Genomic DNA, 10,000 nt, shown 5'->3' on the forward strand with positions numbered 1-10,000 from the left:
TCTCTCTCTCTCTCACACACACCCACACACACACTCTTTCAGCTGCTGCCCATCATTTCGCCTTTCCCTCTCTCTCTCTCTCTCTCTCTCTCTCACACACACACCAGAGTTTCCGTTAGAAAAAAATGGTGCCGGTCACTTTGAGGTTTTGTTTTCCGGACATTTTGATGATATGCCGGTCAAATATATTTTCGCTTCTTAATTAGTCAAATTGAGGAAAACTGGAGACAGGCTATGTAGCTTAAAGAATGACATAATCAAGCTGTATAGTTTCCTATTCTGGGAAATGTTTAGTTTCTTTTTCTTTCGGCCGCGGTTCAATGATACCGTTTAATTGTGCCAGAAATTATCCGCGGACCAGTAATCTCCTCGTCGAGGAGGCCCTAACCCTAACCCTGCAGATCATAGACAGAGAACGCAAAGGCCTACTGTATGCTTTGGGTAAAGAACACTTTGCATGTCCAGTGTACACGGAGAATGACAGTGTCTTGGAGCGGCCGCACCCCCCGCAACTCCACTTCCTATGTCACTGATTCCGACAGATATGCCCGACACTTCTGCTTTTTATCTGGTGGTGGTGGAGTTGACCGGACATCTGAGGCTTCAGACGTTACCAATTTATCATCATCCATCGCGTCTGGCCTCTGAAAAGTCTGCCTGGGCCTGGCCATGTTTGAACCGCCTCACTCATTTGTTCGTTGTTTAACATGGATGTTTTAAGCGTGCGCTTCCTATTTGAAATGCAGCATAGGCTATGCGTGTTGTTTAATAGCTTACTTTTCAAACGATAGAGCTTGTTCATTTAAAAACATAGCCAGAAGACGTATAATATAGGCTTACGTATTAAGGCTTATTCTCAAATTCAGATTGTGTTAGGGGATGGGATTATTAGCCAATTTCAATCGGACAATTTAACCGGAGAGATTTAATTTTGTCGGACATTTCATTTTTTTTTCGGCCAATGTCTGGTAATTACCGGACAACGGAAACCCTGACACACACACACACACACACACACACACTCTTTCAGCTGCTGCCCATCATTTTGCCTTTCTCTCTCTCTCACTCTTTCTCTCTCTCTTTCTCTCACACACACACACACTCTTTCAGCTGCTGCCAATCATTTCGCCTTTCCCTCCCTCTCTCTCTCTCACACACACACACTCTTTCAGTTGCTGCCCATCATTTCGCCTTTCTTTCCCTCTCTCTCTCTCTCTTCCTCTCTCTCTCTCTCTCACACACACACACACACACACACACTCTCTTTCAGCTGCTGCCCATCATTTTGCCTTTTCTCTCTCTCTCTCTCACACACACACACACACACACTCTTTCAGCTGCTGCCCATCATTTCGCCTTTCTCTCTCTCTCACACACACACACACACTCTCTCTTTCTCTGTAACACATACACACTCCCACACACACACTCTCTCTCTCACCTACACACTCACTCCCACACACATCATTCTTCTTCTCAACCAGTGACCTTGGGAGTGACTTTGTTTTCCAAAGAAATATACACACACACACTCACACACACAGAGGCCTGTTCCCAGTACAGGAACCTCGCTGCCTGAATACAGGCAGTTCTGTAGTGGATAAGCCCATTTAGTGGACACTCTTATCAAGTGGATAAGCCCATTTAGTGGACACTCTTATCAAGCGTACAACTAGACTCATCTTAAAATGGATTCACAGAGGAGCCAAACACACATGCGTGCGCACACACACACACACGCGCACACACACACGCACACACACACATGTGCATACACACACTTATTGATTATGCTTGACAAGTGAAAGCAGAGCTCAAGTTTTCTGTGTGTGTCTGTGTGTGTGTGTGTGTGTGTGTGTGTGTGTATGTGCGTCTGTGTGGATTCAAAAGTGTGGGTGCGGTCTGACTCTGGGACAGTGATGGACCCTCTCATTGTCGTCAAGGCAACAGCTACATATGGGGGTCACAGCCACCTGCTAACATCTGCAGGTGGCCGGCGAACTCTTATGGACTTACACCAACATCAACAACAACAACACTGGACTGGACTGAAACTTCAGGGAAAACTTGCATGTCTTCCCTTTGCTGACCACTCTGTGTCTCACTCATTTCTCAAGAACACTGCACTAAAGGAGGACATTCTCACATTTACAGTTAAAGCCAGATTACAAGTCCTCCCTACCAGACTCAACCTCTCCATCTGGTTTCCCACAACTCAGGTCCCTTATTGCTTGCATCACACCTCAGAACACATCACTGAAACACTGTCACACATCCTAAACGGCTGCCATGCCTACAAAGGAATGTACATAGCACGTCATGACAGAATAGTAGACGGTAGTCTACGTTTTGCACAAGCTACGTTTGATACTTTTTCTCTGTCTAAATGTTCACTCCTCGCACGTCTAACTTACATTTTACAATGCAGGGACTGTAACTACAGATATACTAGTTATAAATACAGTAATCATTACTTTATTTAGGCAGAATAAGTTCCTTGTGGTTTCCAAGCTCATTAATGTTAACGTTAGCAGTCTTCCACTGATATTCATGGCATTAGCTAGCTTTGTGGTTAGCTAGTCTATGATGAGCCATAATTTAGCAATGGATAACGTCATACTGCAAATTGTAAAACATACGCTTTCAAAATAACAGGCTGGGGAGAGACGATACGTCTCACTGCTATAACTGTCACGCTATTAAAGAAATACATCTTCAGTCACATTGTCAAAAGTTAAAAGGACAGACAGTCAACTACACTGTAACAACGTAACGTAATTACTAGCTAATTCCGCTTCACTCTCGGCTTATTTAACAGCAGCAAAACTGGACATTGTTTTCACGAATTTTGTCATGCTTATTTGAGTTAAGAGAACTGATGGGGAAGTTCTTTTAATTGTTATTCAAGCAATATATGTCTCGTGACCAAATCACCATGAACACACTTCACTGATGATCTCACTCGCGGACAACTGGTTCTCTCTGCCCGACTCTGGCTGGATCAGCAGGTTGCAGGATGTGTGGCGCGTTATACACGAGTGTTGCCAACGACATCAGCTGACTTAGAAGCAGTAAAAAGGACTAAGAATAACACGAAAACTATCAAAAATAGCGTAAATAAATAGGGAAAACATTTAACTAGACAAAAAATAAACATGACATTACATAAAATTACGAACATTACATAAAAACAAACAAAAACATGATGCCAGACGGAGCGGCGTGCGTCGCCAGCGTCCCCGTAACCTAGGTGTGTGTGTGTGTGTGTCCACTCCTAAACACCATCTCAGAGCTAGGCTATAGGTGTGTGTGTGTCCATTCCTAAACACCATCTCAGAGCTAGGCTATACAGTAGGTGTAGACCACTCGTATTCATTTGATAGCCTAGGACACACACACACACACAGGTTGGTAGCAAGAGGGCTGCAACAACTTGGGATGGCCAAAAAGAAGACTAAACAGCGTGCAAAGTACTGTGCCGAACTGCTGAAAACTACTGAACACCTGATGGACACACTGCAGTTCGCATATAGGACCAAGAGAGGGGTTCAGGATGCCACCATAACTCTGTTGAATTACATCTATAAACACCTTGAGAGTCCAAAAAATCATGTTAGATTGATGTTTGTTGACTTCTCATACTATTATGAGTACTTCTCATATTATAATTACAGTGCATGAAAATGCACTGTACTGTTCTTCCTAGGCTTCTTCTTATTCTTCTTCTAACGCGTTTAATGCAGCTTCAACCGTTTAACGTAGAAACTTCATTCAAACTATGTTACGTAGGTCTTACTTAGGACATGGGTGCTATGTATTTTTCAGGTTTGTAACTTTTATACTTTTTAAACTATTAATTAAAAACTGTTCAAAATTTCCCCATAGACTTAACATGGGCTGATGACATCACAATAGAGCCGTTAAACAATTAGAATCCTATGGCAGGTGTTCGGGCCACCTGGATCAACTGCCACTTTCAGGCTTTAAGCATACAAACTGGCCATATTAAGACTACACATCCTGGTTAACTGCTTCCTCTGCCAAAAACTGTTTCAAAATAAAAGTCCTCACTACAATATTTCACTGTTAAACAATTTAACCCTTTAAACTACTGAACTTTTTAACCGTTCAGCCATTATAACTGTTACTCGTCATCAACTATCACTCCTACCCACTGTAGCTAATTAGCATGGTTAGCATGCTAACATGGTTAGCATGCTAGCATGTTAACATGCTAGTTAGCATTTTTAGCAAAACTGTTAAAAATGATTAGCTAAGTTAGCTAAGTAACATGGTTAGCATAGTTAGCATGCTAGCATGTTAGCATGCTAGTTAGCATTTTTAGCAAAACTGTTAAAAATGATTAGCTAAGTTAGCTAAGTAACATGGTTAGCATAGTTAACATGCTAGTTAGCATTTTTAGCAAAACTACTAAAAATTATTAGCTAAGTTAGCTAAGTAACATGGTTAGCATAGTTAGCATGCTACCATGCTAGTTAGCATTTTTACCAAAACTGTTAAAAATGATTAGCTAAGTTAGCTAAGTAACATGGTTAGCATAGTTAGCGTGCTAACATGTTAGCATGCTAGCTAGCATTTGTAGCAAAACTACTAAAAATGATTAGCTAAGTTAGCTAAGTAACATGGTTAATATAGTTAGCATGCTAACATGTTAGCATGCTAGTTAGCATTTTTAGCAAAACTGTTAAAAATAATTAGCTAAGTTAGTTAAGTAACATGGTTAGCATAGTTAGCATGCTAACATGCTAGTTAACATAGTTAGCATAACTACTAAAAATATTAGCTAGGTTAGCTAAGTCACATGGTTAGCATAATTAACATTTTAACATTGTTAGCATGCTAGTTAGCATAGTAACTTGGTTAACATTATTATCTTTGATAACATAGTTAGCATAACTGCTAGCAAACATTAGAGCCATTCCAACTATCAGTTATCGTCAACTATCTACCTAAATAATTTAACCATTTAAACTATCCACCTATTTAACTGTTCAGTCATTCCAACTATATTAAACCTCATCTACTTAGCAACTAGTATAGTTTGTTTTTACTCTGTATGATATTTTACATCATATTTTTTGCCTTTTCATGCACTGTATTTCCTTCAGGAAATGCTTTTCTAGTTGAAGTATGATACTTCAATACTATTCAGCCACACCTACTAATCCAGAGACTAAGGGATAACTTTGGTCTGGAAGGTAGTATTGTTGGCTGGATTTTGGATTTTCTTACATTGAGGACACAAAGAGTCAGAGTAAATGGCCATTTCTCTGATCTATCTGTAACATCTACTGGCTCACCTCAAGGGTGCGTTCTCTCTCCCCTGCTGTACATATTGTACACAAATGATTGCCGTAGCAATTTTGAAAACCGTCATATATTGAAGTTTGCGGATGACACAGTTCTAGTGAGCCTGTTAAATAGCACGGAAACATCGCATGGTCCTGTGGTTGATTACTTTTTAAAATAGTGTCAGGAATCTTTTTTATCCTTAAATGTTTTAAAGACAAAGGACATGTGCATTGATTTTAGAAGTGTGCAGCCTTCTCCGGATATCATAGTGATTGATGGTCAGACAGTCAAATCTGTAGAGTCTTATAAGTAGGGATGCACGATATATCTGTGGCCGATATATTATTGGCCGATAAGTGAAAAAATGAAAATATTATTATCGGCGATAACAGAATTCTGGCCAATAATTTGCGCCGATATTTTTTAAAGTCCTAATTTAGGCCTACGTAAGGTCCGTCTGGCTACACTGAGCTACTTGAGCTTGGTTGGCTATAGTTTTTCCTCAATATAATGTCAGCGGTGTAAATGTATTTCACCACTCTAACAAAATCTGTGGATATGCGTTCATTTGGGAATCTGTGCATCTCAAAATCCTCTCGTGAATGATCCGCCATTTAACCTTACCAGAGCGGAGCTCAGCCCTATCTAGAGCCGTCTTGTGCTGATGTGTTTGCACTTTACTGCGCTGGTCGGGGAAACAAATAAACAAACTTGTTAGTGGGACGAGTACATAAGTAGGCCTAGTTCTAAGTTGTGTTTTAGTATTATATTTGCATTACTTTAGCTTGGGTTTTGTATTATTACCTAGAAATATGCTAACCATTCCTGCTTCAGTTCCAGACAGGTCATCATAATAAGTTATTAAAACCTTCGGGGCTAAGCCCTTTCATTTCTGCTGCAGCAGGTTGTGCGCAACAGAGTAGACGGACATAAGATAGTCTGAGGAGTTGCAGCTTTATTCAGTTACCCGCAGTTGAAACTAAACCTAAGTTTCCCTCACAAACTCTGATTTGGTCGCTATACTGTAGCTTATTCCCAGCTGAGTCGTTTATGAGTGTTTAGTCCTAAATGAAAACAAGTCATACTCTCTAGCCACTCACTCGCAATTCACTGACGTCAGGTTCACTTAAAGGAGCCACACATACTGTAGGGCTAGGCTACTGTTATGTTGACTGCTGTACTATTGAGGACTATTATGAGTTCTGTCCATCATTTGGTGGTAGGTAAAATTACTGCAATAAAATTATGCTTATTAAATGCTTTCCCCAAATCACTTTTCACAATTTTTTTTCAAGAGTAATATTATCGGTTATCGTATCGGTATCGGCCACAACAAACCAATAAATATCGGTTATCGTTATCGGCCCTAAAATTCCATATCGGTGCATCTCTACTTATAAGTACTTAGGCACTTTTCTTGACAACAAGCTGACATTTGAGAAAAATACTGACTCGATCTATAAGAAAAGCTAGCAGCGTCTTTTTTGTCTTCGAAAACTCTTCAAATTCCAGGTTGACTCTACCCTGATGACTATGTTTTATCATTCTTTTATTGAGTCTGTTATTACGTTCTCCTTTATTTGTTGGTTTCAGTCCTTGAGGGTAAAGGAGAGGAACCTGCTGAACAAGGTTGTTAGTGTTAGTAGCAAAATTATTGGGCTTGGACAAGAAACTTTACAGGATCTCTACAACAAACAGCTATTTAAGAAAGCAAACTCCATCTTGTCTGACTGTTCTCATCCTCTACATCAACAGTTTCAGTTTCTACCATCAGGTTCATTGCTCAGACTCCCATTTGCTAAAACAAATAGATTCAAACACTCCTTTGTTCCTTCTGCTGTCTCCCTTCTAAACGCTAGGAGGAAAAGGTAGTTTACTCACCTATGACCTATGACCTATGACCTATGACAATGATGTGCACCATGTTATTTATTATATTATGTGTATTTATGTATTTTTTGTAATTTTGTGTGCTCGTACTGCTGCAAAACTAATTGCCCCACTGGGGGGCAAATAAAGGCATTACATTATATCTCTTCTATTATTGGCAGCCGCCACATATGGCGTAGACGTTGCTACTTATACCCTTAAGAACTGAGTATTGCGCTTGTTACCCAGTACACTACGGGTGACCCGTATTCGGGCAAATACAGTGCCCCCCACCTCCCCCCAACAACCCCCATGCATTTTTTTGCACCTTATCATGAACTACCATAGTCATGCTATATACCATTTTAAAGCTGAGAAACTCAAGAATCGATATATGTAAAGCTTTCCATGAATTAACATATATTTCGTGTGTAAAATATAAGTTTATCCCGATATATAACATATCAGAATACCCCCCTCCACCACCCCCCAAAGTTGCTGCGTTCATACTTTGTCACTTGTCTGTATGGCCGTACCAATAAGTTAGCCCAGCATGCTTGGTCTTGAAATTTTCGTAAGAATCCATAGATGTAAAATATCTACATTGTTTTATTGCCAATATATTGAGTAGTTGTACACGCCAGTACAAACAAAACAGATACATACGAAAAGAAGCGAAGTAAAATCTTAGTTTTCGCGGAAATCCAGATATTTCGGTTCTACTTCCATTATTGTCGCTGGATTCACGGTACTCCGCGTGTTCACGAGGCTCTTCTGATTCCATCGATACCCATTACATGTCTGTAGGACCAATGAGAGTCGAGATAGATGCCATCAAAGCCAATGAGTCACGTAAGCGATGAATCTGACAACCAGTCTTTGAATGGCCATAGCGCTGTGTCTGAGTGAGCCAATGAGATGGGACCTAGATGTCCGTGTAGCCAATGAGGAGAGCTTTCTTTAGACATGTGACACATCGTCACATTCTACTTCCCTGTCGGCTAAACTCAAGGCGCATAGCCCATGCGTAACCAGATTCCGAAGCAGTGGTTTGGAAGTTTGTTACTAAACAAGCAAGAGACATGTTTTTGAAGGTTTTTGTTCGTAAAACATGCCAAAGAGACAAAAAAAGACGAAACATGTCGAAGAACCCGAGGACATTGAAGATCTGGAGGACATCGATGAAGGAGAAGAAAGCAATTTCTCGGAATGCGACTCCGAGGAGGAGCAGAACTTTTTAGCTGGGAAGGACCCTGATTTTGAGCTGTGAGTAGACTACTTATATCCATATACAGTTACAGATACAGTTTAGTTTGTTTTTGTAATGTTTAGTGCATAGTTTTTCATTTAGCTTTGTTTCATAGTGTGAACAGTGTTCTGGTACCTGGGGGGGAGGGGAGTTAGGTGAGAATGCAGTGTGTGTTTGTGTGTGTTTGTTTGTGTGTGTGTGTGTGTGTGTGTGTGTGTGTGTGTGTGTGTGTGTGTGTGTAAAAGAGAGAGCAGGGGGAGGTGTGACCTGAGTACACACATTTATATCATTTGTATAAGTTGTTGGGAAGGGTTTTCATATACTTTAGTGGGTCTGAGCCTAACTTCCACCTGTACAATTGTTTCAGTGACAGTGATGAAGACTGGGCCCCGCCAAGCAAAAAAACAAGAGCTGAGGATCCTGTGTCTGAGGAAGAGGAGCCGGTGGCCGAGACTATTTCAGTTGTTCATCACACGTTCCATTTTGTTGACCGTGGTTGCCAACATAAATACATTTCTATTGCATTGAATGTGAATCATTTGATGTTTCGTTTGCCAGGGTATTGTTATTTTTTACCTTTGTTTCATTTTATAATACAAATGTTCACTGCATTACCTTGTTTGTCCTTTTTTCATGGAAATCTCAAAGGCGTAGGAGCAAAAGTAAGAGTTTCAGGTCAGATAATGCTTCTCTGGACTCATGGCACAGCCACTGCAAAGCACTCATGGTACAAGCAACATGACACAGAGAGTGTAACCTTTCATTTGACACCAAGATCATGGTTCTACATAAAGGGGTTCTTGTATAGGAAGAGTTTTAGTTTTGGGTAACCAAAGGTCCTTTTGGAGTCTCCAAATGGACACTTAGCAAAACGCATGTGTATGCCCACACAAATATGGGTCCCACACAGTCATACTTCATCCTATAAGGATCTACTTTGACATACAGATTCACAAGACCTGGTAGTGGGCCTCAGTGGTGTTTTCAAGAGAAAATAAGTGACCAAGAGGGCAGAATGTGGTCATTTCTAGAGATGTACATAACCGCCTATAAAAAAAACTATCATTCTACCCTTTGCCACTCTCTGATAGTTCATCACACAGTCAATCTATTGGTACCAAAAAATTCTACAAGGCCTTAGCTTTCCAAAGAGGTCAGGCACTTGATTGTAAGTCAAAGTATGTGGCAACAGGGCCATTTTAAGTAGGCGGTGTGCAATTTCGAGGAAAAACTCAAAATAGGGGTGTAAATGCTATGGGTTAAGTTATATATCACTTAAGTTAAGTGATACTGTGAAGACCTGGTGCATGCTACTGGTCCATGGGTTTGCGTATGTATTGTACTGCATTCTTAATATTTGTGTCCCTGTACCATTTTCTTCATGTGGACATAAATAGATGGTTAAAATGTGTGCGTGTGTGTGTGTGTGTATATATGTGTTTGTGTGTGTGTGTGTGTGTGTGTGTATACTGTGTGTGTGTATACTGTATGTGTATACTGTATGTGTGTGTGTGTGTGTATATATGTGTGTGTGTGTGTGTGTGTGTGTGTGTGTGTGTGTGTGTGTGT

General features: G+C 40.5%; 1 protein-coding gene and 1 long non-coding RNA gene across 2 annotated transcripts in view; one reads left to right on the forward strand and one right to left on the reverse strand.

Moving 5' to 3' along the window:
- sgpp1b (sphingosine-1-phosphate phosphatase 1b) overlaps positions 1-10,000 on the reverse strand; it is a 29,782-nt gene that overhangs the window by 14,970 nt on the left and 4,812 nt on the right. The gene's annotated exons all lie outside the window — the stretch shown is intronic.
- Positions 7,517-9,042, forward strand: LOC143135416 (uncharacterized). The gene is made up of 2 exons (XR_012988945.1): positions 7,517-8,448; positions 8,799-9,042. It is a non-coding gene; the product is annotated as an uncharacterized LOC143135416 (long non-coding RNA).

Source organism: Alosa pseudoharengus, unplaced genomic scaffold (assembly GCF_046254945.1).
Source record: "Alosa pseudoharengus isolate Yale_2024_CS ecotype anadromous, Long Island Sound unplaced genomic scaffold, YU_APseudo_1.1 YU_APseudo_1.1_scf_2, whole genome shotgun sequence".
Taxonomy (NCBI): domain Eukaryota; kingdom Metazoa; phylum Chordata; class Actinopteri; order Clupeiformes; family Clupeidae; genus Alosa; species Alosa pseudoharengus.